This window comes from Phacochoerus africanus, chromosome 3 (assembly GCF_016906955.1).
Source record: "Phacochoerus africanus isolate WHEZ1 chromosome 3, ROS_Pafr_v1, whole genome shotgun sequence".
Taxonomy (NCBI): Eukaryota; Metazoa; Chordata; class Mammalia; order Artiodactyla; family Suidae; genus Phacochoerus; species Phacochoerus africanus.
In genome coordinates this window covers 168,207,063-168,232,825 of record NC_062546.1, presented here as the reverse complement: position 1 = coordinate 168,232,825, position 25,763 = coordinate 168,207,063, and the positions used below count along the sequence as shown (strand labels likewise).

General features: G+C 36.1%; 1 pseudogene; it reads left to right on the top strand.

The window, feature by feature from the left end:
* Positions 1-24,831, top strand: part of LOC125121975 (protein spire homolog 1-like) — a 52,798-nt pseudogene extending 27,967 nt beyond the window's left edge.
* Positions 24,832-25,763: the final 932 nt, after the last annotated feature.

The window sequence follows — 25,763 nt, the reverse complement described above, 5'->3', positions numbered from 1 at the left end:
TTCTTTATTGCCTGAGCTGGAGAACAGTATTGAATGTATCTTTTCATTTCTTTGTCTTTTGAATGGAGTGCCTCTATAATTTTTTATGATTCAATATGAATATCATTCTTGATTGCCAATTCCTTTTCTACATAGTTAAAAAGTATTCTGTTTTTTAACTTTTTTTCAGGATTTCAGCTTGGATTTTATTTAAAAATGTTTTGGCATTTATTAAAATGTTTTTTTTTCTTATTTCTAACCTATTAATGTAATGTACAACATTAATAGAACATCTACTATTAAACCACTCTTGCATTCTGGAATAAATTTACTTAGTCATGGTATATTCTTTAATATACCACTGGGTTCAATTCGCTAGTATAGTATGAGAAATTATGCCTCTATATTCATGAGTATAGTCTCTTATTTTTGTGGTAGTGTGTGATATTTTTGTGAGGGTTATGTAAGACTTGTAAAACAAATTGAGAAGCTTTCCATTTCTTGTAAATTCTGGAATAACTTAAACAGAAAATTTTTTATTTTGATGGAAAATTTCCATAAAACTAACAGGATCTGTTATCTTTTCTGAGAGGTATTTCTTTAACAATTAAAAAAAAAATCTTTCCTATCTTTGTTTTTCTGAGTTTCCTTCTCTTACTCAGTGGATTCTGGTAGTTTTCTTTTCTTTTCTTCGTCCGTCCGTCCGTCCTTCCTTCCTTCCTTCCTTCCTTTCTTTCTTTCTTTCTTTCTTTCTTTCTTTCTTTCTTTCTTTCTTTCTTTCTTTCTTTCTTTCTTTCTTTCTTTCTTTCTTTCTTTCTTTCTTTCTTTCTTTCTTTCTTTCTTTCTTTTCCTCCCTCCCTCTCTTTCTTTCTTTCTCCCCCGCCTTTCTTTTTTTCTCCTACACTCATGGCCTATGGAAGTTCGTGGGCCAGGGATTGAATCCACGTCACAACTGTGACCTACACTGTGGCTGCAGTAATGCCAGAGGATACTTTTCCTGGTTTGTGAATAACTGTCTTCTTGTAGTATCCTTACAATGCAAAGAGAAAGAGTGAGGGAGAAAGAAGAAAGAGAGCTCTCACTTCTGTGTCTTTTACTATAAGAGCATTAATTCTGTTTTGGAGGTCTCTATCCTCATAATCTAATTACCTCCCAATCAGCCCACCTCCTAATAGCATCAAATTTGTTTTTTTTTTGGGGGGGGGTGTTAGGATTTCAACATATGAATTATAGAGGAACATGAACATTCGGTTCATAACAGTGGACAGGGAATTAGTCCAAGACTTAGAATGGTCCCAAAGTAGCTCCTGGCCCTACACTACATGAACTTCTCTTAGACTTCTTGAGTGTAATGGACATCAGGAGTTTCCCTCCACCAGCATCATTCTCACCTGAACTGTTTCTCAGTCAATCCTTTAACATTTCAGAAATACAAGTAGGACTCTTCTGGTATCCAAAAGTAGAGCTAATCTTCTATATCATATTTTTAGGAGGCTATTTTTAGTAAGACACAGAGAAAGAGTAGGTTTATATATAGGTTTAGTTTTCTATAACTTAGATATTTACTCTTATATCTGTCTTTAATATATACTGCTGTGTTACAAATTACCCCAAAACTTAGTAACATAGAACAAAAATTGACTTGTATGTCACATGACTGCGGATTTGTTGTCAGGAGAGGCTCAGGGGTCCAAGAAGCTGGAAATAGAAGCTACCAATGCTATTAAAGGCTAGGTCCAGGACTAACATAGCATCCTTTCCACCATGTCCTATTGGTCAAAGCAGACAGTCAACCCAGATTCAAGGAGGTAGAGAAATACATTCCACTCTTGATGGAGGAGTGGGTGTACAGGAAGGAGAGGAGTTGATGGTGGCCATCTTTGGAAACATGCTGTCACAGTGATAGTAGTGATTTAAGTAATAATATTCAAACATTACAGCAGGCAAAAAAAACTTTTTTGAAGGGAAAGAAATCTATTTAGGTCCCTCCTTTACTCATCATCTTTAGTCTCAGTTCCCAGAATAAACTCTTCTTATTTGTTTTTATCTCTTATGAACCTCTATTTTTATTCACCAGTTTAAATTTTATTTATTAATGACTTGCACTAGATATGATGAATTTAAGTTAACTTGTCCTATGCTGCTCTCTTTGAATTTTTTTTCTTCCACACATTTTTTTTCAGGTTTATCTATTAGCTATCTTTATAGCTTTAAGTAATCTCTACACTTCTGAATCTTGGCCCATCAACTTTAGACTGTATCTCTTGATTTCCTACTAGTCAATATTAATTTGTTATTTATCTTGTTATAATTTTCCAGGTTCAATTTCATTTTCCTTCAAAACTTTGAGGGTATTGCTCTGCTACTAATCTCCTCTAAATTCTTTCTCTCTAGAAGCTTTTTGAAACATATCTTCAATTTTGGTATTTTGAAACTCTACCACATATGTGTAGATATCAGTATTTTTCATTTATCTGGTTTAGTAATTTGTACTCTTTAAATTTCATAATTTTTTCTCTTCTTTAAGCTCTGGTTGTTGCCTTGTATTATTTACTCAAGATTCCCTAGTTATTCATTATTAGACCCTCTATTAGTTGGATATCAAACCTCCATTTATTTTTTAGTTTCATCTATTTCTAAATATGATATGCTTTCTAGGACAGGTACAACTTTATATTTCAATCCTTCTATTAAGTTTTTTTTTTTTGTCAGTTATTTAATGTTCAGCATTGTCCTATGATTCTTTTAAATTTTTAGTTCTCAAGCTCTGTCTTCTTCTATGGGGATCATTAATTATAGCAGTATTGCTTTATGAATAGGATATCTCTCCAAGTATATTCTATGGTATTTCAAAACTCTCTTTTGTTCTTTACTTACCCTAGGGTGAGTTTTATTTGTTCCTCTTGCTTGTTCGTCCTCCATCGTCTTCTTCTCTGATGCTGTTTCATCCTTAAATATATGGAAGTTTGGTTATGTGTTGTTAACTATGAGTAAATAAATAAGTTGCTAAACATAAGCAGCTAGCTTAGATTTTTGTCTTGTGAAGTTTTGTTTCCTAAAAGATCTCTTTCTGGATGGACGGGTTGATTGCCAGCTTTGGGCAGTTGCAGTATGTCAATGGACAAGCTTTTTTGATGTGAGTGGACAAGGAGTTAGTAAGAATCAGGCAGGCATCTAAGTTGGATACACCCCAACCAGCCAAAGCCCTGATAAGGAGGGCTTTATTGTGGAATACCACCAGCTCTAAAGGACTCCATGTCCTTTCCCAGGTGTATGTACCCATTTCATTAGAGGTATTTCTATGGTTTTTAGTCTTGGCATATTAGAGACACTTCATAAAGTGTTTTGTGCAGTCATACATATAATTTCTTAGATATTTGCTCTATTTCCTAAACTACTCTTTGTTGGTTCTAATATGGCTCTACTTTTAGGAGAAAAAAAGAAGTCTCTTAATTATGTTCTGGGTATTGCTTTCTTTAGTTTACCCTCCGATAGATCCCCTCCACTTTCAATTTTCAAAAAACTAGTCAAAATATGTGGTTTTCTTAAGACTCTGCCGCCTATTTTCTGTTTAATTCTTAATTAATTCCCCATTTGTACTTTGTAATGTTTATTAGGTTTTGAAAAAGAGGGAAAATAAACATGTGAGTTTATTCTTCGTCTTGAGCTGGAAACCTTATAATTTAAAATTTATTATTTTTATAAAGGAAACAAATAAAGTATACTCTAAGAACCATAAATTCACTTCAATTCAGTTCCACCAACACTTTCTTGAATGCCAAGGCAGTGGAATAATTATGCTAAATGCTGGAAAGAATATGATAAATAGCACATGGTTCTTTTTATTGAGAAACCTACAATTTATTGGAGAAAGATCAAACATACAGATAAATAATTATAATAAAGAGCAATGGTGCAATGATAAAAATATACGCAAGATAAATAGTAGATTAGAAAGTGATTAATTCTGCCTGGAGTCCTAGGGAGAGCTTCAGAGAGAAGCTGATACCTGGGAGGGTTTTGAAAGATAAGTAGACTTACTAGATAGATGGAGTGTAAGGTATGAAGAGAAGAGAACATTGATAGAGGCCATGGTGAGTCCAGAAATTTTCAAGTAATTTAGTGCTGCAGGAGCATGAAGTACTAGATTATGTGGTTGACAGCAGGTGGGAAGCCTGGGAAGGGAGGCAGGAGCCAATTGTGGAGTCATATAGCCCAGGTCAATGTGCTGGAAATTTATCTTAGAAGTAATCTACAGATTTAATCAGGAAGAAGACATGGCTGGGTTTTCATTTTAGATAGAAGTTTTTGGTAACAGTGTGGACAGAGATTTAAGGTGAGATTAGAAACTGAGATGTCATTTAGGAGTCTATTAAATGGTTATGACAAAATAATATGTTAGACTAAAAGATGTGTGTTCAGATGGATTTGAGATACATTTTGGATATAAAATCAGTAAAATTTATTAATTAATGAGGTATCATGGATGAGAAAAGGAGATACATCAAAAACAGCTCTTGAATTTTGACTTGAGCACTGGAGACAATGAAGGTATCTCTGATGCTTCTCAGAGAAACATGAAAAGAGCATTTCAGGGAAAATTAATTTGTCCATTTTGGACATACTGGAGTTTGCAGTTCAGTAGGGGACTTGAGTTCATTATATACAGTACTAAAGCAGGGATGGCATTTAAACTGAGAAGAAAACATCATCAAGGTTGAATTTCTGGGGAATTATGACAAGAATTATTTGAAAGGGACTGAGAAATAATGATGAAGAGTTAGGGAGAGAACTAGGAGAACATGACGTCATGAAAACACTTTGGGAGTAGTTTCAATAGAAGAAAATAGCCAATTGCATTAAAGTTACAGAAAGCATAATTGGGATAAAAACTCAAAAATACCAACTGGGTTTGATAATTAAGATACTAGTGATATCTCAGGGAAAATATTCTAGTCATATTGAAGTCAGATGGAAGAGAATGGAGGTGGAGAAAATAGATTCGTATTAGGAGAAATATGTTTGATAAGTGAAGGAAAGTGAAGGAGGAAGAGGATATAAGATCATGAGAGCAATTATACAGTTAAAACAGGAGAGACTTGGATTGCTCGTTACTGAAAATTATGGTGCCATCACAGAGGAAAAGGCTGATGGAAGTCAGAGGGTTGAGGGGGCATAATTGTAGAGCAAGACCCATAGGAACAGACAGAATCAGAAAGAAAAGTAGAGATAGTGAGCTTATTTTCATCAGACATCCCTTTTGTTTGTTTGTTTGTTTTTTGTCTTTTGTCCTTTTACAGCCGCACCAGTGGCGTATGGAGGTTCCCAGGCTAGGGGTCTAATCACAGCTATAACTGCCGGCCTATACCACAGCCACAGCAATGTCAGATCCGAGCTGCCTCTGCAAACTACACCACAGTTCATGGCAACGCTGGATCCTTAACCCACTGAGTGAGGCCAGGGATTGAACCATCAACCTCATGGTTCCTAGTCGGATTCCTTTCCCATGTGCCACGATGGGAACTCCCAGACATCACATTCTTGAATTTAAAGAGATTCCCTTGCCAAACATCAAAATGATAGAATACGGCAGGAAGGTAGTAGGAGTGTTTGTGTGTGAATATCTCTACATGTGTAAATGCATAGCAGCTAGTTATTAATAGTAGCTTAATGTACAGCATGAGCCTGGAGGGTTGGCACATGTGAAATACTATGCCATATATTGTAGTGTGAACATGTTTAGTTTGCCTCACCAATCAAAGTAGTGGTCATTTTGAAACTGAAAATTAGTTTGTTACTAGTGGGTGTGTGTTCTTTTTGGAATTTATATAGGATGACATACACCTGTTCCTGGAATAATGATAGACTTTGCTCTTTTATAGAGCACAAGGTGCCATGCAAGTGTACGTATATAAATAACTAGTCAGATCTATATTTTTGAGAGAACATAAAACATCAGATGGACTGTAGTCACAGGTTGTTAAATTTAATTTACTGAAAGGCAATGACTTTTTTTTACTCTTACCCATATTACTGTGAGCTTTGTTATATATTTATCTACAAAGCAAGTGAATTTTTAGCCCTCTAAACAACTTATTCTATAATACTAATATTTTCACTTTTAAGAGTTGCTTCAGAGTAATAGAATGATCTTGCTACTAAGTAAATTTTCAAATAATGTTATTTCTTATCATGTCATTTCAAGTATTCTGTTTTGCCTTCTTACCATCAGTATATGTTATACTATAAGAAGATCTCTAGAAGGGAGCCTACACACAGTGTGTTCCAGCCCAGCCCTGGGCCACCAACATTTGGATTTTGATATGAGAAAGAAATAAACTACTTTCTTTTTTAATCCATTATTGGGTTTTCTGTTGCTCTTAGGCAATCCTAATACTAACTATTTCAAGACAATTTTATATCATATATTAATATGTTTATAATCATTTGAATTTTTATTATAAAGTTAAAATCATTTTTTTAAAAAAGAAAACGATTATTTTGGTTTATTAAAATCTGGTAAATTTTATTTTTTTTAATTTTTTACATTTTTTTCTTGTTATTTCCCCCAATACACTTTTTTTTTGTCTTTTTGCCTTTTCTAGGGCTGCTCCTGCAGCATATGCAGGTTTCCAGGCTAGGGGTCGAATCGGAGCTGTAGCCACTGGCCTACACCAGATCCACAGCAACGTGGGATCTGAGCCGCGTCTGCAACCTACACCACAGCTCACGGCAACGCCAGATCCTTAACCCACTGAGCAAGGGCAGGGACCGAACCCTCAACCTCATGGTTCCTAGTCGGAATCGTTAACCACTGCGCCATGACAGGAACTCCACACTTTTTTTTTTCCCCCACTGCACAGCATGGGGATCCAGTTACACATACATGTATACATAATTTTTTCTCCCATTGTCATGCTCCGTTGTAAATATCTAGACATAGTTCTCAGTGCTACACAGCAGGATCTCATTGTTAGTCCATTCCAAAAGCAATAGTTTGCATCCATTAACCCCAAGCTCCAAATCCTTCCCACACCCTCCCCCTTCTCCCAGGCAAGTCTATTCTCCAAGTCCATGATTTTCTTTTCTGTGGAAAGTTTCATCTGTGCTGTATATTAGATACCAGATATGAGTGATATCATGTGGTATTTGTCTTTCTCTTTCTGACTTACTTCACTCAGTATGAGACTCGCTAGTTCCATTCATGTTGCTGCAAATGGTGTACTACTCAGCTATAAAAAAGAACAAAATCTGGTAAGTTTTAAAAATTGAATGTGGGTGGAGATCCATCAGAATTTCTAAAATATTTGAATTATGTAAAAGACTAATATTTCCTAAAGTGTGTTCCCTAGGATACTGATCTGATAAAATATCCTGAGGAAAACCTTCTGTATTTTCTCCCTCTTTTAGAGATTCACAAAAAATTAAATTAATGCATTAAATACTAAGAAATTTTATTAGTATTAAAAGAAGGTAAGAAGAACAAAGTTGAAAGTCTCATACTTCCTGAGTCCAAAACATACTACAAAGCAACAGTGATCAAGACAGTTGTGGTACTAGCATAAAGACAGACATCTTGACCAACAGAACTGAATAGAGAGCTCAGAAATAACCCTTGCATGTAAATGGGCAAATAATGTTTGACAATGGTACCAGGACCATTCAAAGGGGAGAAAGGACAGTCTTTTCAGCATGGTATTAGGAGAATTGATATCCATGTGTAAAATAATGAAGTTGGACTGTGTTAACCTATACACACAAATTAACTCAAAATACATTAATGACATAAATATAAGGCCTAAAACTATAACACTCTTAGAAGAAAATATATGAGAAAAGCTTCATAAATTGGATTTTACAATGATTTCTTGGATATGACACCAAAAGCACAGGCAACAAAAGAAAAAAAATAAATAAATTGGACTACATCAAAAGTTAAAACTTCTGTGCATCAAAAAAATTGACAGATTGAAAAAGAAGTAATCTATGGAATGTGTTTCATAAGGGTTTGCTATTCAGAATATATAAAGGAACTCCTATAACTCAACAACAAAAATCCAAATAATACAATTTAAAAATGAGCAAAGGATTTGAATAGACATTTCTCCAAAGATTGTTATAAATGCCCAACGACCACATGAACAGATGTTAAACATCACTAATAATTAGGGAAATGCAAAGTAAAACAACATTTAAATGCCACTTCACACTCATTATGATGGAAAAGAAATGGAACATTAAAAAAAAACTGGGAAATAAAAGTGTTGGTGAGGATATGGAGAAATTGGAACCCTTCTGCACTGTTTGAATTTTAAAATGCTATAGCCACTATAGAAACCCATACGGTGTTTCCTCAAAAAATTTCAAAATAGGATTGACATATGATCTAACAATTTTACTTCTGGGTTTATAACCAGGAGTATTGAAAGTGGAAACTCAAAGGGATACTTGTATAACCACATTCATGGCAATAGCCTAAATGTTTAAGCAACCCAAATGTCCATCAGTTGATGAATGTATCAACAAAATGTGGCATATACATGCAATGGAATATTATTCAGTCTTAAAAAGGGAGTAAATTCTGATACATTTTGCAATATGGATGAATCTGAAAGATCTAAACCAATTACGAAAGGACTGATACTCTATGATCTCACTTATATCAGGTACCTAGAGTAGTCAAATTTATAGAGACAAAAGTAGAATATTAGTTGCTGAGGGCTGAGTGGTGGAATAAATTGGAACTTATTATTGAATGAATATGGACTTCAGGTTTGCAAGATTAAAAGAATTTTGTGGATGGAGGGTGATGATAGTAGCACAACAATGTGAATGTAGTTCACACCACTGAACTGTACACACAAGTATGGTTAGGATGGTAAATTTTACATCATATATATTTCACCAAAGTTTTTAAAAAGATGTTAGAGCCTGTTTTAGAGATGTGAACCCCAAAGTCTGCACCTTCCAACATTCAAATCCCGAGTCTATTTACTTGTTGGTTTTCACCTTAGGCAAGTTACTTCAACTCTATATTCTTTAATTTTATTATCTGTAAAATGGGGTATAGGGTTGTTACAATCAGCATTTGTAAGACTTTTAAATAACACATAGCTTGTAGTAGGCTCTAAGTAAATTATTGCCACTATATACTATGCTCTAATTTCAATTTTTTCCCCTTAACTCTTCTTCCGCATTGTGTTATTTGCCTCCTCTTAGGTTTGTTACTGTAGTTGCTCTAATTACTAATGCGGATGTAGTTTTCTCTTGTCTTTTCTCTATTTTCTTTTCTTTGGTCCTTTTTCTATACCTCAAAGTCTCTTGAAAAATGGCTAATTCATTGTTCACATCACCAGCCTGTTAAGTGTATTGCTTTCTTTCTGTGGTATTTCTGTGGGGTTTTAGATAAATTTTTTGAATTGCAAACTGTAATTTAATATCATTTATTGGAAGCTTAGGAATCCTGGAAGAATAGTTTTTGGAATTTTAAGTCTTATTCTATTAGATATTACAAGGAATGATAAAAATCTCCATTGCTGGGTTTTAATCTACTTTCTTCCAGTCTCAGCCTAGGTTCCCCTAGAAGCAAGGCCAAAGGCAAGGGATCATAGGCTGTTTGTTTTTTAGAGAGAGATCCCAGGAAAGGGAAGTACAGATTAAAGAGTAAAGCAAAGAAAGGAAAGCAAATACAGAGAAACATATGTTCTGGCCACTGATGCATATGACTGCTACTTTCTTCTGAGGGATCGTCTGTGAACTTTTAAGAAATGCATCTCAAAGGAAGAAAAGAAGAGGCATTTTTTTCAGCTTCCATCTCCCCTAAGTCAAGGGTGATCTAATGGCACTAATATTACTACATTTCTAGGCTTCATGTGCATGACTGTAAGCAGATATTTGTGGGTGTTTTATATCACCATTTCTGTGAACTCTGAGACAGGCAGTAATATGTATGCATCATAGGTCTGAAACAAAGTACTATCAGGTTGCACCTGTGAAAAATGTGTCAAAAGCCATATAGACTTTGTTGTAGCAGCACTGTTGTAAGAGACTGGTATTGAGAATTTGAAATGGTGCCTCAAACGTGTCCAATACTCTTTACTCCTACTACTCAGATCCACTTGTGTTCTTAAATCCAGTGTGTCACACATTTTTCTTCAAAGTGTTAGCCTGATACAATCCCTGCAAATATTTAAACAAGAGAATTAATTGAACAAGTTAAAATCGTTCCTGTTAAAGCTGGTTCTGAAGCTGTAATTGGAATCCATCAACTCACCTCTCCATCAGTTATTCTAGATTTTTCTCAATCTTGGTAGAACATTGGTTAATCAAGTGGCTTGCCTGCTGGAGTGATCCATATATTTGTATTTATTAAGTGCTCAGAGGCAAGCTGATCACTTGGAACTTGTCAGGCTGTGGTTGCAACAGCTTTTCATTCATCATTAACATGGGTCATGGAAGTGCCACAGACATTTCAGTAAATCCTCTGGATTCAAGACATTTTCTTCCTGGACCATATTGTTTAGCAGCCACTCTAGTTGTTCATGGTAATTAAAGTTGGTTACTTCTTGTAAAGACTTTTATTTACATTCATCCATTATAATAAGAAGCCACAAATGATTGGATGGTAAGAGTTACTTCAAATACAGTAGAACTCCTCCTTTGTGTCCATGTGGAATCATTGTCTTTGGGAACAAGGACTCTTAACCTGCAGAACCTAACCTTCTGGGGAGCAGAACACAAATTCTGTAAATAGGTCATAAGTGATTGGGAGAGGGGACAATTCTCTTTTAACCCCATGATTTCTAGGCTCATGAATTCTTACTTTGGGAAACACAGCAGCAAATATTTCCATTAATTCAATTCATATATTGTATCCTAGAAAAATATTGTGTCAAACATGAAAGGGAATTTTTCTGAGCAGATACTTAACTGAGGTGGTAATATTCCTTTAATATGCTATTTTATTAAGTCAACTGCTTATAAATGAGCTGTGTAATTCTTGTCAAATGATTGTGTAGCCATTTGTTCATTGACATACTTTCTTTGTTAGAAAATGATTCTCTTGATCAAAACACTGTTGTTCAGAATATCAAGCCTGTAGTCCTCTAAGAGCTGGTACTGGAAGAGGCACTGTGAGCAAGGATGGATATATAGGTTTAATTCTGGTAAGCACAGATTATTGTCCCCTCCAGAGTAAAAGCTATGTGATGTAAACTATATGACAAAGGTGGTTGACTGGTATCCTTGAGGAATGATGCCATATCAAGGGCTCAGCATTAGTCTTTGCTGATGGCTGTTGGACTTTCATCAGTGGCAGTAGATAGATCAGCCTTGGTGTACTGAAGTGGCTAAGACAGAGGCTGGATGATATCCTTAGGCTGAGGCATTTTGTCTGCTTAGATGTTGGGTACTTCCTCTATGGCAGATGCTATTTTCTGGGCATTAACCAAGACCCAAAGATTCTCCTGCTTTATGTCATCTTATAGAAGTTACTCATATGCTTCTTTCTTATTCTACAATGTATCCAATTTCCCAGTAATGTTTCTCCCATACCCTGAACCAGCAAGCCAATCTTGGAATCTATGTCCAGTTGTACTTCATGACACTTCTACCTACATGCAATTACATGGGTAAGAGTTAATTTCAGCTCTACCCACTGAGAGGACATCCTTTCCATTTCCATTTATGACCAGCTCCAGTGTATCAAACTGACTCAACTGTGAACCATGATTAATTTTTTTTCCTTCTCCATCAATTGGTGATAGGAAAATTCCCCCATGAACCCAGGGTTTTGAGTTGAAGGAGAGATGCTCAATGCAACAATAGTAGATGCCATGGGAGTTTTCACTACCTGTTGTTATGATTCACTTGTGCCTTCTGAACTTCAAATGTGCTATTTCCATCAGATAATGTATTGTTGCTTTGTCTTCTCTTACTTTATGACTGTACAAATTGATAATACCCAGTTCTTTATGGGAAGCTTTGGTTGCAATGCATAGTCATTTGTGTCTCATGGTCAGATACTTGGTCTCTATTAAAGATTAGAAACAAATCAGAGAGTACCATTGTGGTTCAGAGGTAACGAAGCTTACTAGTATCCATGAGGACATGAGTTCAATCCCTGGCCTCATTCAGTGGCTTAAGAATCTGATGTTGCCATGAGCTGTGGTATAGGTCACAGGCGCGGCTCGAATCCTGTGTTGCTGAGGCTGTGGCGTAGACCTTATTTTCATCACATTCTTTCCTGTGACTTTAGGAGATAAGGGTGGCAATCTGATTCTCAAATTTTGTTTTCAAAGGCCTCCTGGTGATGATTCGGATAATAAAATTTTTTAAATTCCTGAATGTCAGCTCATTGTCTGACTTATCTCACTGAATACTGTTGCTAGATACTATTGCTCTTTCCATCATTTCTAATCACTTTTGCTGGGCTTCCACATTTAATAAATCTGTATTTCCAGGCTATTTTAGGAAATCAGCCCAAACCAAGGAGTTTATTATATACAAATAATGTTATCCATCATGAACAAAGGCGACATTAGAGACTGGCTGTCTCTTTCTGTCTCTGATTGTTCTTCCCCAAACCCCTTGCTATACACCTGTGTTTTTCTTTACCTTACATGAACTTTGTTTCCTTGTGACTCCAGTTTGCCATTAGCTTTTTTTTTAATTAAAAAAAATGCTATCTTAAAGGTTACTTTCTATTCACAATTATTACAAAATGTTGGCTATATTCCCCACACTGTATAATCCGTCCTTGAACTTATCTTACATGCAATAATGTGTACCTCCCACTCCCTCACCCCTATGTTGCCTCCTCCCACTCTCCCTACTGGTAACCACTAATTTGATCTCTATATCTGTGAGTCTGCTTCTTTTTTGTTATATGCACTATTTTTTTTTTATTTTTAAAAATTTTTACATATAAGTGACATCATGTAGTATTTATTTTATTCTGTCTGACTTATTTTACTTTGTGTAATACCCTCCAAGTCCATCCATGTTGCTGCAAATGGCAAATTTCATTCTTTTTTATGACTGAATAGTATTCTATTGTGTGTGTATGTGTATACCACATTTTTTTTTATTCCATTCACCTGTTTATGGATGCTTAGATTGCTTCTATACCTTGGGAACTGTAAATAATGCTACTCTGAATGTTGGAGTACATGTATCTTTTCGAATTAGTGTTTTGTTTTTTTCAGATATATGCCCAGGAGTAGAATTACTGGGTCATATGGTAGTTCTATTTTTAGTTTTTGAGAAACCTTCATACTGTTTTCCATAGTGGCTGCACAAATTTACATTCCCATAAAGAGAGTACAAGGGTTCCCTTTTCTCCATATCCTTGCCAACATTTGTTATTTGTGTTCTTTTTGATGAAAGGCATTCTGACAGGTGTGAAGCGATATCTCATTGTGGTTTTGATTTGTATTTCCCTGATGATTAGTGACACTGAGCATCTTTCATGTGCCTGTTGGCTATCTGCATTTCCTCATTGGAAAAATGTCTGGTTATTTCTTCTGCCCATTTTTTAGTGAGGTTTATGTTTCTTTAGATGTGAAGGAAAGAAGTTGGACTAGATGATTTCTAATATTTATTTTATTCCTTATATTCAGACATTTAAAAAAATTTCGACAACATATCATTCTGATGAAGCCCACTTTATCATACTGTAAGCCTTTATTAGTATATTTTTCTCTCACTTTCACTACAAAATCAGCTCCTGTAGCCTGTGCCATTTCATATTTATATTTGTGTCCCTGGTCCCAAGGATGGAGCCTTTCACCTAGTAGGTATTCGAAACATTCATCAGTTGAATAAAACAACAATTGGAAATCAAATTTTAGTTTATAATTATGAAGACATTACTTCTTATTAGTCGTGGTCATATTGGATTAGAGGCTTTAAACAATTGAAAATCAAATTTTAGTTTTCAGTTTAGAGCATCAATATTAGTAGAACCAATCTAAGGCAAAATGATGAAGTAGGCCAAGTGAATTCTCAGTGATTCTATATCACTTCTAAAGATTTTTGGTGGTAAGTATATAATTCACTCACCAAAATTTTCTGAATTGATAGAAATAGAAAGACTTGAAAAAGGCAGAACTGGATAGTAAGGTTTAATGAAGTAGGATTAACAAAATAGATTTAATAAAATCTAAAATACTCTAATGATTTTGAAAAACAGGGCTTGATTTTAGTTTAGATGTCTCTGTTGTATAAGATTGAAATAATACACTTAATAAAATGTTTTCTTAGTTCTGTAGCAGTCACTGGTTTGTTTAATTCATTGCTGTTTGTTCCAGTGTCAGTGATCATCCTAAAAATATCAAACAAATTAGACACAGGATTTTCTACAATGAGAAAAAATTATAATGTACCTCTTTGCATAAAAAGGACATTGTATTTCTATTTTGAGGACAGAAAGTAACATATAGTAGCTGTCTCCAAATTCATATTTTGTGCTAATGTAATACAAACAGTAGCTATTTGTTATTACTGGCATAAATCTAATGATTGACCATCAGTTTTTGTTCTTTTAAATTTATTAATATTGAGATTCCACAGAAGTTTGAGCCTCCACAATAAAAGGATCATTTATGTTGATGTGATGTGAGCTTCCAGTTTGGCAACATGAAGCTTAATTTTACTGCTGTAAGTTTAGGATGACCACATTTTCCATAAGTTGAAATCTCCTGCTTGATTTATACTTACTTTCATTTTGAAAAGGCAATACATTTTTAATATCTGCACCCATATTTTGTTTATGCCACATATGTTCAGTCTAATAATTTATTTTGTTCCCTTTGTGCAATTTTCTTAAGAATCCTTCTGTTTTTCACTTTTAAAGCATTAGAGTTACCATGGAAATGGTGCCATTGGCATTATGGGTGGGACTTTTACACAAGTGTATCTAGTTGCACGTGTGAGCTTGTAATATTTAGGCTATGTCATTGAGTGAGAAAAATCGAGGTTGACATAGATTGTACCTTCAGTATGTGTTTTAGCACATTAGTTACAGAAAATTGTGTTTAGGTGAACTTTTGATTGAAAATTAAATGCCAAAAAATGAAAGTTAAATCTTAAAGCTCTCCTGTTAATATTGATTGGTTTATATTTTACTTTACACATATACTGTTGATAACATTATTAAAGGTGTATGATAGAATTATCTGTAGCTAAATGTGTTATCTATGTGCCTCCATTTGCAAAGTTTAAGAAAATTCAGCATCTGTGTTTTTTTTTGGTTGTGGCTTTTTTTTGGCCATGCCCCAGGAGGTGGAAATTCCCCAGGCCAAGGAGGAATGGAACTGCTTCAGTGACAATGCTGGATCTTTAATCCACTGTTCCTCAAGGGAGATCCATGTGTTTTTTGTTTTTTAATATTGGTGCTATAAAAAAATTGGGGAGTTCCCTTGGTGGCATAGCAGGTTAAGGATCTGGCATTGTCACTCCTGTAGCTCAGGTTGCAGCTGTAGTGTGGGTTTGATCCCTGGCCTAGGAACTTCCATATGCTGCAGGTGTGGCCAGAAACAAAACAAACTGAAACAAAGCTAAATGAAACATTGTTACTATGACAAATCTTTGTAAGTCACATGGCTAGGGGATATTAGAAAATTTACTTGTATTTCTAATAGATGTCTTGATGTAGAGAAAATTCTATATCATGGATAAAGAGCTTATCAATTTATTATGCAGTATTTGTTTTGGAATATAAAAATGCCAAAAGTACTTTTTATTTTTAGTACTGATTAATGTCTCTATCACCCTTAAAACTCACATCTAGAGGAGTGTTGATTTTCATAAATTGTGTCCAAAATTTCTTGAAGCATTGTCCTCTAACAATATATGCTGAAATTTTATACAGTGTTGCTTAGACAAATGCTGACATGAAAGATTTAAAAAATTAGGAGGTCCTTGATATATCATTAGAATATTTATTTAGTTGCTATTAAAATATCATATCTACACTTAAAATATAGAACAATTATACTACCCATGAGCTAGATCTAGTTCACCACCTGTTTTTATAAAGAAAGCTTTATTAGAACCTGGTCATGATCATTTATTTATATGTGTGGTATATGACTGCTCTCACACTATAATGGCAGAATTGAATAGTTGTAACAAAGACTACCTTACCCACAAAACCTAAATTATTTACTAACTGTCCCTTTACTGAAAAATCTGCCTATCTTTGATATAATACATCTTTTACTATTCTATTTCTAAAACAACAGTCAAACTAATGGAAAAAATGCAATAAAACTGACAGATGCATATGACCATGTCTAACAAGCTAAGACATATATGCATTATTATGGGAGATAATTCTTCTCCCCCAACCCAATGTTTCCTTCCATGTGGAGTGTGCTCTGTGAATGTGGCATCTGGCATCTACTCACCTCTCAATTACACTATACCAAGAGAGATGAGTAAGTTATTTGATTGTTAAGTTCAGGAGAGGAACTTAACAGGAAGAGGAAAGTCTACCAGCCCAAACTTTCCCCTGTTGCCTAGGAGCCAGGGCTTCAGAGGCCATGCTGAACTTAACTGCACAGTAGATACATCAGTTAGGCTATCCCTGCATAAGGAAGCCTGTCCTGGTACGGCACTGCTTGAGATCGGAATGCAGTATTTGGAACCCTCTAGCCCAATGACGCAAATCACATCTTCAATATCTGCCTTATTAATAATAAAGTTGATGTTTTGGTTACTCATATATTTTATTTTTTGCATGATGTATATGTATATTGATTAATACAGAAGTATAAATATGTAAAATATAAATATAATACAGAAATATAAATTTGTGACTAACTGAAGAGAGAGAAGCTCCCTCTCTATCCTTATCAACTTTACCCCCTCCAGCACAGTGAATGGCATTGCTAATTGCTCAGACATAAACTTTTTGTTCTAAAATTTACAATTAAAAGGAATAAAATAAGCTTTCCTTGTGCAAGTGTAGGAAAGTCTTCTATAGATAGTAAACATGGAAATAATGATAGAATGTCACCATTTTATAACCCCAATGCAATAATCAATTCAAGCAATAATAACGAATGGATGAAACTAATAAGTGAAAGGCTGGTGGGGGTCTTTATAATAGAAAAATTGGGAGTGCCCATTGTGGCTCAGTGGGTTAAGGACCTAACTTTGTCTTGCGAGGATGCAGGTTCAATCCCTGTCCTTGTTCAGTTGGTTAAAAATCTGGTATTGCAGCAGGCTGTAGTGTAGACCACATATGCAGCTCAGATCTGGTGTTGTCATGACTTTTGGGTAGGCCTCAGGTGCAGTTCCAATTTGACTCCTAGCCTAGGAACTTCCATATGCTATGGGTACAGCCATTAAAAGTAAATTAATTATTTAAAAATTAAAGAAAATAAAAATTAGGCAGGTACTAAACAAATCCACTGATCAATATTAGCGTAACTAAAGAGAAACAATTAGACACTATGGTGCCTGATATCACGCAACATGAGAAACATCTAACTTCTTGTTGGAAATGGTAAATGTGAGTCTAATCAAAGCTTGAGGCACTCACTTCTACCTATAGAAAATATAGGAGAAAGAAGCAACCTAAGTTTGGCACAGGGAAGGAAATAGAAAAATCCAGGATGTGAAATAGTGTATCGGACAGATCAATGATACAGGGGAAGAAAGTTAGAATATACCACTCTAGATTCAGAAAGAATTTAAGAGAAATAACCAAAAGTGATACATGGACCTATATTAGTATACATGGATCCTAAATAAACAAGGTAAATATAAGAAGAAAAATATTTTAACCTCTTCAAATTATTTTTTCTTGATATGTTTTGTGATTAAAAAATGCAATATTAAACTTACATTCTAATTGTTTTTAAGTTTAGATTAAATAGTTTTAAATATTTTCATGTTGTTGTGCAACAGATCTCTGGAATTTTTCAGCTTGTAAAACTGAAACTGCGCACCCAACTAAACACCAATTCTCTCTCCCCTCCACTTAGCCCTTTGCAACCACCTTCCTATTTTCTGTTTCTATAATTTTAGCTCCTTTAGCTACTTCATATAAATGGAATCATAAAGTATTTATCCTTTGTGACTAGCTTATTTCACTTGACATACTGTCTTGTATTTCACCATGGTCACCACATGTTACCCATGTGGCAGGATTTCCTTCTTGTTAAGATTTCATGATATTCTGTTGTACTTATATACCAAATTTTCCTTCTATATTCATCCTTTGATAGACCTTTGCATTGCTTCTACCTATTGGCTATTCTGACCATGGATGTGGAAATTCCTCTTCAAGATCCTACTTTGAATTCTTTTGAACATATAACCAGAAATGGGATTGCTGGATCATATGGTAATTCATTTTTAAGTTTTTTAGCAACCTCCATACTGTTTTCCACAGTAGCTGCACTATTTTACATTTCCATCAACAGTGCATAAGGATTCCAATTTCTTTATTCTTGCTAGCACTTGCTATTTTCTATTCTTTTGATAGTGTTCACCATAATGGGTGCAGAGTGATAATTCATCGTGGTTTTGATTTGCATTTCTATGATGATTAGTGGTGTTGGGCATCTTTCATGTGCTTGTGTGGGGAGAATGCTCATGATCTACTCTCTTAGCAAATTTCAAGTGTGCTAATATGATAATAAATCCATCATGCTGTTCATTAGCTCCTCAGAACCTAATTCATTTTATAATGGGAAGTTAGAATCTTTTAACCAAATCTCTCCATTTAACCCACTCTCAAGCCCTTGGTAACCACTATTCTGCTGTGTAATTTTAAATTTTTTATATATTCAACATATAAGTGATAGAATACAGTATTTCTCTATCTGACTTATTTCACTTAGCTTAATGATGTCCAAGTTCACCCATGTTATTGAAAATATTAAATTTCCTTCTTTTTTTATGGCTCAATGATATCCCATTGTATACACATACCATATTTTCTTTATTCATTCATTTGTTGATGGACACTTAGGTTATTTCCATGCACTGACTACTGTGAACAATATTGCAATGAACATGAGTGTGCAGATACCTCTATGAGATAGTGGTTTTGTTTCTTTTGGATATATACTCAGAAGTGGTGTTACTGTATCATTGTCTCTGTCTACAGATGATGTGATCTTATATAAAAAATCTTAAAGACTCTGGCCCCAAACCATTAGAACTAATAAATGAATTTAATAAAGTTGCAGGACACAAAATCAACATACAAAAATTGTTACATGTCCATACATTAATAATGAGCTATCTAAAAGAGAAATTGAGAAAGCAATCCCATTTGGAACAGCATCAAAATCAGTAAAACAGGCATAAATTTAATCAAGGAGGCAAAAGACTTGTAAACTTAAAACTATAAAATGTTGGTGAAATAAACTGAAGAAGACACAAATGAAAGGAAAGCTATCCAGAGTTCTTAGATTGGAAGAATTAGTATTGTTAAAATACCCATACTATTCAAATTGATCTATAGATTTAATGTAATTCCAATTAACATTCCAATGTTTTTCATAGGAATAGAATAAAACCTTAAAATTTGTATGAAACCACAAAATGCTAAATAGCCCAATCAATCTTGAGAAAGGACAAAGCTGGAAGAACCAGCTGATTCAAGCCATATTGCAAGTAGAAACACTGAACAATGGAATAAAATAGAGAGCCCAGAAACAAACCCACACATGTATGGTCAACTAATCCTTGATAAGGGCACCAGGAACACATGCTGGGGAAAGGATTGTCTATTCAATAAATAGTTCTGGGAAAACTGAATATACACCTGAAAAAGATGAAACTAGACCCCTGTCTTACACCATAAAGAAAAACAACTCAAAATGGATTAAATGCTTTAACTTAACGCTTTAAATCATAAAATTCCCAGAAGAAAACATAAGGGTAAGCTCCTTCACATTGATCTTGGCAGTAATTTTTGGATTTGACACTAAAAAGCAAAGGAAACAAAAGCAAAAACAAGCTTCTGCACAACAAAGGAAACAATCAACAAAATGAAAAAGCAACCTAACAAAAGAAAATATCTGCTAGCCATGTATATAAAAGGTAAGCCATGTAGAGGCTAATATCTAAAATATACAAGGAATTCATACAACTCAGTAGTAAAAAACAAAAATATTCTGATTAAACAATGGGCAACGGACTCGAGCAGATATTTCTAAAAAGTACATTAAATGATCCTCGACATTACTAATCATGAAGGAAATTCAGATAAAAACCACCTTGAGATATCAGCTCACACATATTAGGATGTCTGTTACCAAAAAGACAAGAGTTAACAGATGTTGAAGGTTTAGAGAAAATGAAATCCTTGTACACTATTGGTATAAGTACTATGGAAAACAGTATTCAGGTTCCTCAAAAACTGAAAATAAGTCTACGACATATTTCAAAATAATTTTTCATATGGCAGAAGGTAAGTATGGTTTCTTATTTTTTTGATGTAAATACCAAATTGTTCCAGAAAAAAAATTTTAAAGATATTCTCTCTCTCATTGAATTACTCAAGAAACTTTCTTAAAAAGAAAATCAATTGCCAATATATCTGTGTCTGTGGGTGTATTTCTGGACTTGATTCTTGATTCTGTTCTACTAATCTATATGTCGATCTTTATTCAAATACTGCCTGGTCTTTTTTTTTTTTTTTTGGTCTTTTTGTCTTTTTGTCTTTTCTAGGGCTGCACCCACGGCATAAGGAGGTTCCCAGGCTAGGGGGTCTAATTGGAGCTATAGCTGCTGGTCTACGCCAGAGCCACAGCAATGAGGGACTCGGGCCTCATCTGTGACCTACACTACAGCTTATAGCAACGCTGGATCCTTAAGCCACTGAGTAAGGCCAGTGATCTAACCCGCAACCTCATGGTTCCTAGTCGGATTTGTTAACCACTGAGCCACAATGGGAACTCCTGCCTGGTCTTGATGATACATATTTATAATGTCTTCAAATCAGTTAGTGAGAATCTTTAAACTTTGATCTTTTAGAAAATTATTTTGTGTTTTTGCATTTTCTTATGAAATGTAAATGTTTGCCAATTCATTTCTACCAAAAAAAAAGGCTTGCTGAAATTTCATTTTATACTTTGAGATAATTTTAGAGTTATAGAAACATTGTAAAAATAGTGCAGAAAGTTCTCTTATACCCTTCATTTAGAGTTCTATTGTGTTATCATCTTATATAATCACAGAATAATTGTCAAAACTAAGAAACTAATCTTGATACAATACTATCAACTAAATTACAGAATAATTTTGGATTTCACCAGTGCTTCTACTAATGTGCTTTTCTCTTCTAGCTGCAAATCTGGATTCCATGTATATATACAATTCAGCAATAATGCATCTTGGTATTTAACCTAAAATAGTTGAAATTTATGTCCACACAAAAACCTGGACACAGATGTTTATAGCAATGTTATTAATAATTGTCAAAATTTATTAAATCATTTATTTAAATCATTATAGTATTCATGTAGTTTGCTCAAGTTATTCCAATGTAACTCTGAGAAACACATATTGGCTGCTATTCATTTCAATTGATTTCAGATTTTTTTTTTTGGCACCTTTTTCCTTTTGGTACCAGTAATTATTTAGGCCATTTTTTTTATTTTTATTTTTTCCATTATAGTTGGTTTACAGTGTTCTTTCAGTTTCTACTGTACAGCAAAGCAACCCAGTCATACATATATATATATTCTTTTTCTCACATTATCCTCCATGATGTTCCATCACAAGTGACTAGATGGCCTGACCAAGGAGGTGAAATACTTATAAGCTGAGAACTATAAAACATTCATCAAGGAAATTAAAGAGGATTCAAAGAAATGGAAAGATATTCCATTTTCCTGGGGTGGAAGAATTAATATAGTAAAAATGGCCATTCTACCCAAAGCAATCTATAGATTCAATGCAATCCCTATCAAATTACCCATGATATTTTTCACAGAACTACAACGAACAATCCAAAAATTTATATGGAACCATAAAAGACACAGAATTGCCACAGCAATCCTGAGAGGGAAAAAACAAAACAAACAAAAACAAAACAAAACAAAAAACAAGCATAAGGGATAATTCTCCCAGACTTAAGACAATATTACAAAGCTACAGTAATCAAGACACTGTGGTACTGGTACCAAAACAGACATAAAGACCAATGGAACAGAATAGAGAACCTGGAAATAAACCCAGACACCTATGGTCAATTAATCTTCAACAAAGGAGGCATGATTATAAAATGGGAAAGTCTTTTCAGCAAGTGGTGCTGGGAAAATTGGACTGCACGTAATACAATGAAATTGGAACACACCCTCACACCAAGCACAAAAATAAAGTCAAAATGGCTTAAAGACCTAAAAAGACAAGACTTCATCAAACTCCTAGAAGAGAACACAGGCAAAAACCTTCTCTGACATCCACTGTACAGATGGTTTTTTTAGGTCAGTCTCCCAAGGCAGTAGAAATAAAAGCAAAAATAAACCAATGGGACCTAATCAAACTGACACACTTTTGCACAGCAAAGAAAACCCTAAAAACAAGAAACAAAAAACAAAAAAAAGACAACCTACAGAATGGGAGAAAATAGTTTCAAACAATGTAACTTACAAGGGCTTAATCTCTAAAATATACAAACAACTTATACAACTCAAAAGCAAAAAAAGTCAACAACCTGATTAAAAAATGGGCAAAGGATCTAAATAGACATTTCTCCAAAGAAGATGGGTGGGGCCAGATTTTCCCAGCATGGCCACCTCCAGAGAAATGCTCGCTCATGAATATTCCTGAGAGCTTTGCCTCTAGAGTCCTTCCCCCACAATGAGCCATAGTCACCCCCTGTTTTCCCAGGAAATCTTCTGAGAACTGCAGTCATGTCTGACCCAGATTCCTGTGGAGACTTTGCTTTGCCCTGGGACCCAGTACATATGAAAATCTGTGTGCGCCTTTCAAGAATGGGGTCTCCATTTCCCCCAGTTCCGTGGAGCTCCTGTGCACGAGCCCCACTGGCCTTCAATGCCAGATGCCGCAGGGGCTCTTTCTCCTAGGGCCAGATCTCTAGGCGTGGGGATTTGCCATAGGGCTCAGAACGCTCATTGCTGTAGGTTGTTGAATCTTTAGGAATAATATCTATAAGGCTTTGGACTATGGTTTGAAGACAATGAAAAAAGGGAATTGAGCTCTCCCCTGGAGCAGCTCATTGATGGCAAGGCCAACATGGCAGAAGCTAATGGCAGCAAAGATGAGAGGTATAAGGCTGTGGAGGAAGGTCTGGAGGAGGACAACAGTGAAAAGAGAAAAACCTCAGCTCTTTGGTTGTAAAGAGATGTCATGAAGTTATGTGCCGCTCACCTCCCAACTGAATCAGAGGCACCAAATCATTATCAGGCAGTATGTCAGACCTTGTTTGCAGAGAAAATAGAGCTGCATACATTTCTGGCTAAAAAGTGCAAAAGAGAATATGAAGAATATTCAAGAAATGGAGAAGATCGATGAATCTAACACAGACCGGGAGGAGCTGAAAAATGCCGACTGGGCTTCATCCTGGGTGCAGGTGATGAGGGATCTGCATAATGGAGAAGGTCCAAGAGCGGCAGTACAACCCTCTGCCCATTGAGTATCAGCTTACCCCTTACGAAATGCTAGTGGATGACATCAGATCCAAAAGATACACCTTGTGAAAAGTGATGGTGAATGGTAATATTCCTCCTCAATTACAAAAAAAGTGCTCATGAAATCATGAGATCATCAGATCAAAACCTCCTCTGAATGCAGCCTCAGCCAGAAAACTGAAACCTACCCCACCGTGGCCTTGGAGCCTCCATGAAAGGATACTGGAGGAAATCAAGGCAGAGAGAAAGCTGCAGTCCGTCTCACCAGCAGATGTACAGTTAGATATTACTACCCCTGAATCTCTGAAGAGTGCTGTGGAGTCATCGATGGTGAATGGAGGGCACAATCAAAAGAAATTGGGCCCATTGCCCCACAGCAGGTGCCTGTGCAGCAGAGAAAACTCCTCAAAACACCGACTCTGGCCGAGCCTTTCTAGAGGCTGTGTTCTAGAGGAAGGACCCTCCAAAGTTCCTGCCCATATCCTCCACACCCCAGCCAGAGAGACAGCAGCCACTCCAGAGAGGACACTCCTTTGAAAAGGAGACACCCATCAAGTGAGGCAGTTCCTGCCCCCATCCAGGTGGAGCTCCTGGTTGCTTGAGGAGTTCTGCTTCCCAGTGGAGTACCTGGCACTGACTGTGGAGGAGGTGATGCATATCCATCAGGTCCTGGTGAAGGCAGAGCTGGAAAAATACCAGCAGTATAAAGATTTCTACACTGCTTTGAAAAAAAGGAAAGCTCTGCTTTTGTTGTCCAACCAGGAGATTTTCCTTCTTCACCTGGTCTTATACCTGTCAGTTCTGTAAGAGGCCGGTTTGTTCACAGTGTTGCAAGAAGATGCAGCTGCCCTCCAAGCCATACTCCACCCTTCCTATCTTTTCATTGGGACCTTCTGCCTTGCACAGAGGGAAAGTTGTTTGAGGCCAGAAAAGCCCTCCACTGGCCACCATCAACAACTTTGGAGCATTGCCAGATTGTCTTCAAAATCCAAGTCTGTGGACAAATCAGATGAAGACCTAGTTTCCCAAAGAGCTGATGGAGGACTTGAGTGCCGTGGAGGTGTGTGTAGACTGTGAAAAATTCATTTTGGAGATTGTCAGTTCAAGCTGGCATAGCCTCGTGTTGGCCAACAGTAAAGCCTGATTGAAAAGGAAAACCCAATCTTTCTCCATGGCTTTTGTAGGCCCCTTGGAGTATTGGTCCCCAGAAAGGACCATCAGCAAGGTCTGAGCACTGCCCTGTGCTTGACGGCCTTGGCGGAGGACACTAGCTGGCCCAGCTCAGCCTTGGGCTTGAGGTTGCATCAGGGCAGGTTTTTGCTGCATCACCTTATTCCACAGACTGAGTACTGTGTTCACCTCAATGACACATAACAGGCTAGCCAGTGGCTCGTCCACTCTGAGAGAGGACAGTGGTTTGAAACTTGCTTTTGTGTGTGTGTGTGTGTGTGTGTATTTGGAGGCAAAATATTTTTGCTTAGTTCAGTTCTTTACTGCTCCTCACATAGTTGTCTAAGGCTGAAAACATCTCAGTGCAAACTGGGTCTAAGGTGGGCACAGCCAGGACCATGGTCCTTGCTGATGTGCACAGCACTGCCCCTGTCCCAGCACAGAACCCACAGTGTTTGTTCTGACTCTCAGGCTGACTGTGGGGGACTGTTCTCTGGGGTAAGGGCCTCACCTGTGCAGGACATCGATGCCGCTCTGCTCCAGGTGAGTGGCCATGTCCTCTGGGCTGCTGGCTCTGCTCTGAGCAGTGACAGCTCCTCTGTTCTTGTCTTGAATGTATCATGGTTATCAGTTGTTTCATAATGGTGATCTCAAATGTAAAGTTTTGTGGCATTTTGGGACAAAGAAAGACTAGAATTTGTCCAGGGGTTGAGCATTTTGGCCAGCTGTGACAAGGCTATGACCATGAAGGCTGCCCTTGTGGGCCACACTGCAGGGAGTGAGCTGGCACCCCACATTCCCAACCGTGGTGTCATAACTTTATAGCCTCGCCATCATGACTAAATTAAGCCACAATTTGGTACCTAAGGTCTCAAACTGAAATTTATTTTTTATAAATGAATTCTAAATGAAAAAAAGAGACATTTCTCCAAAGAAGATATACCAATGTCAACAGGCACATGAAAAAATGCTCAACATCACTGATTATTAGGG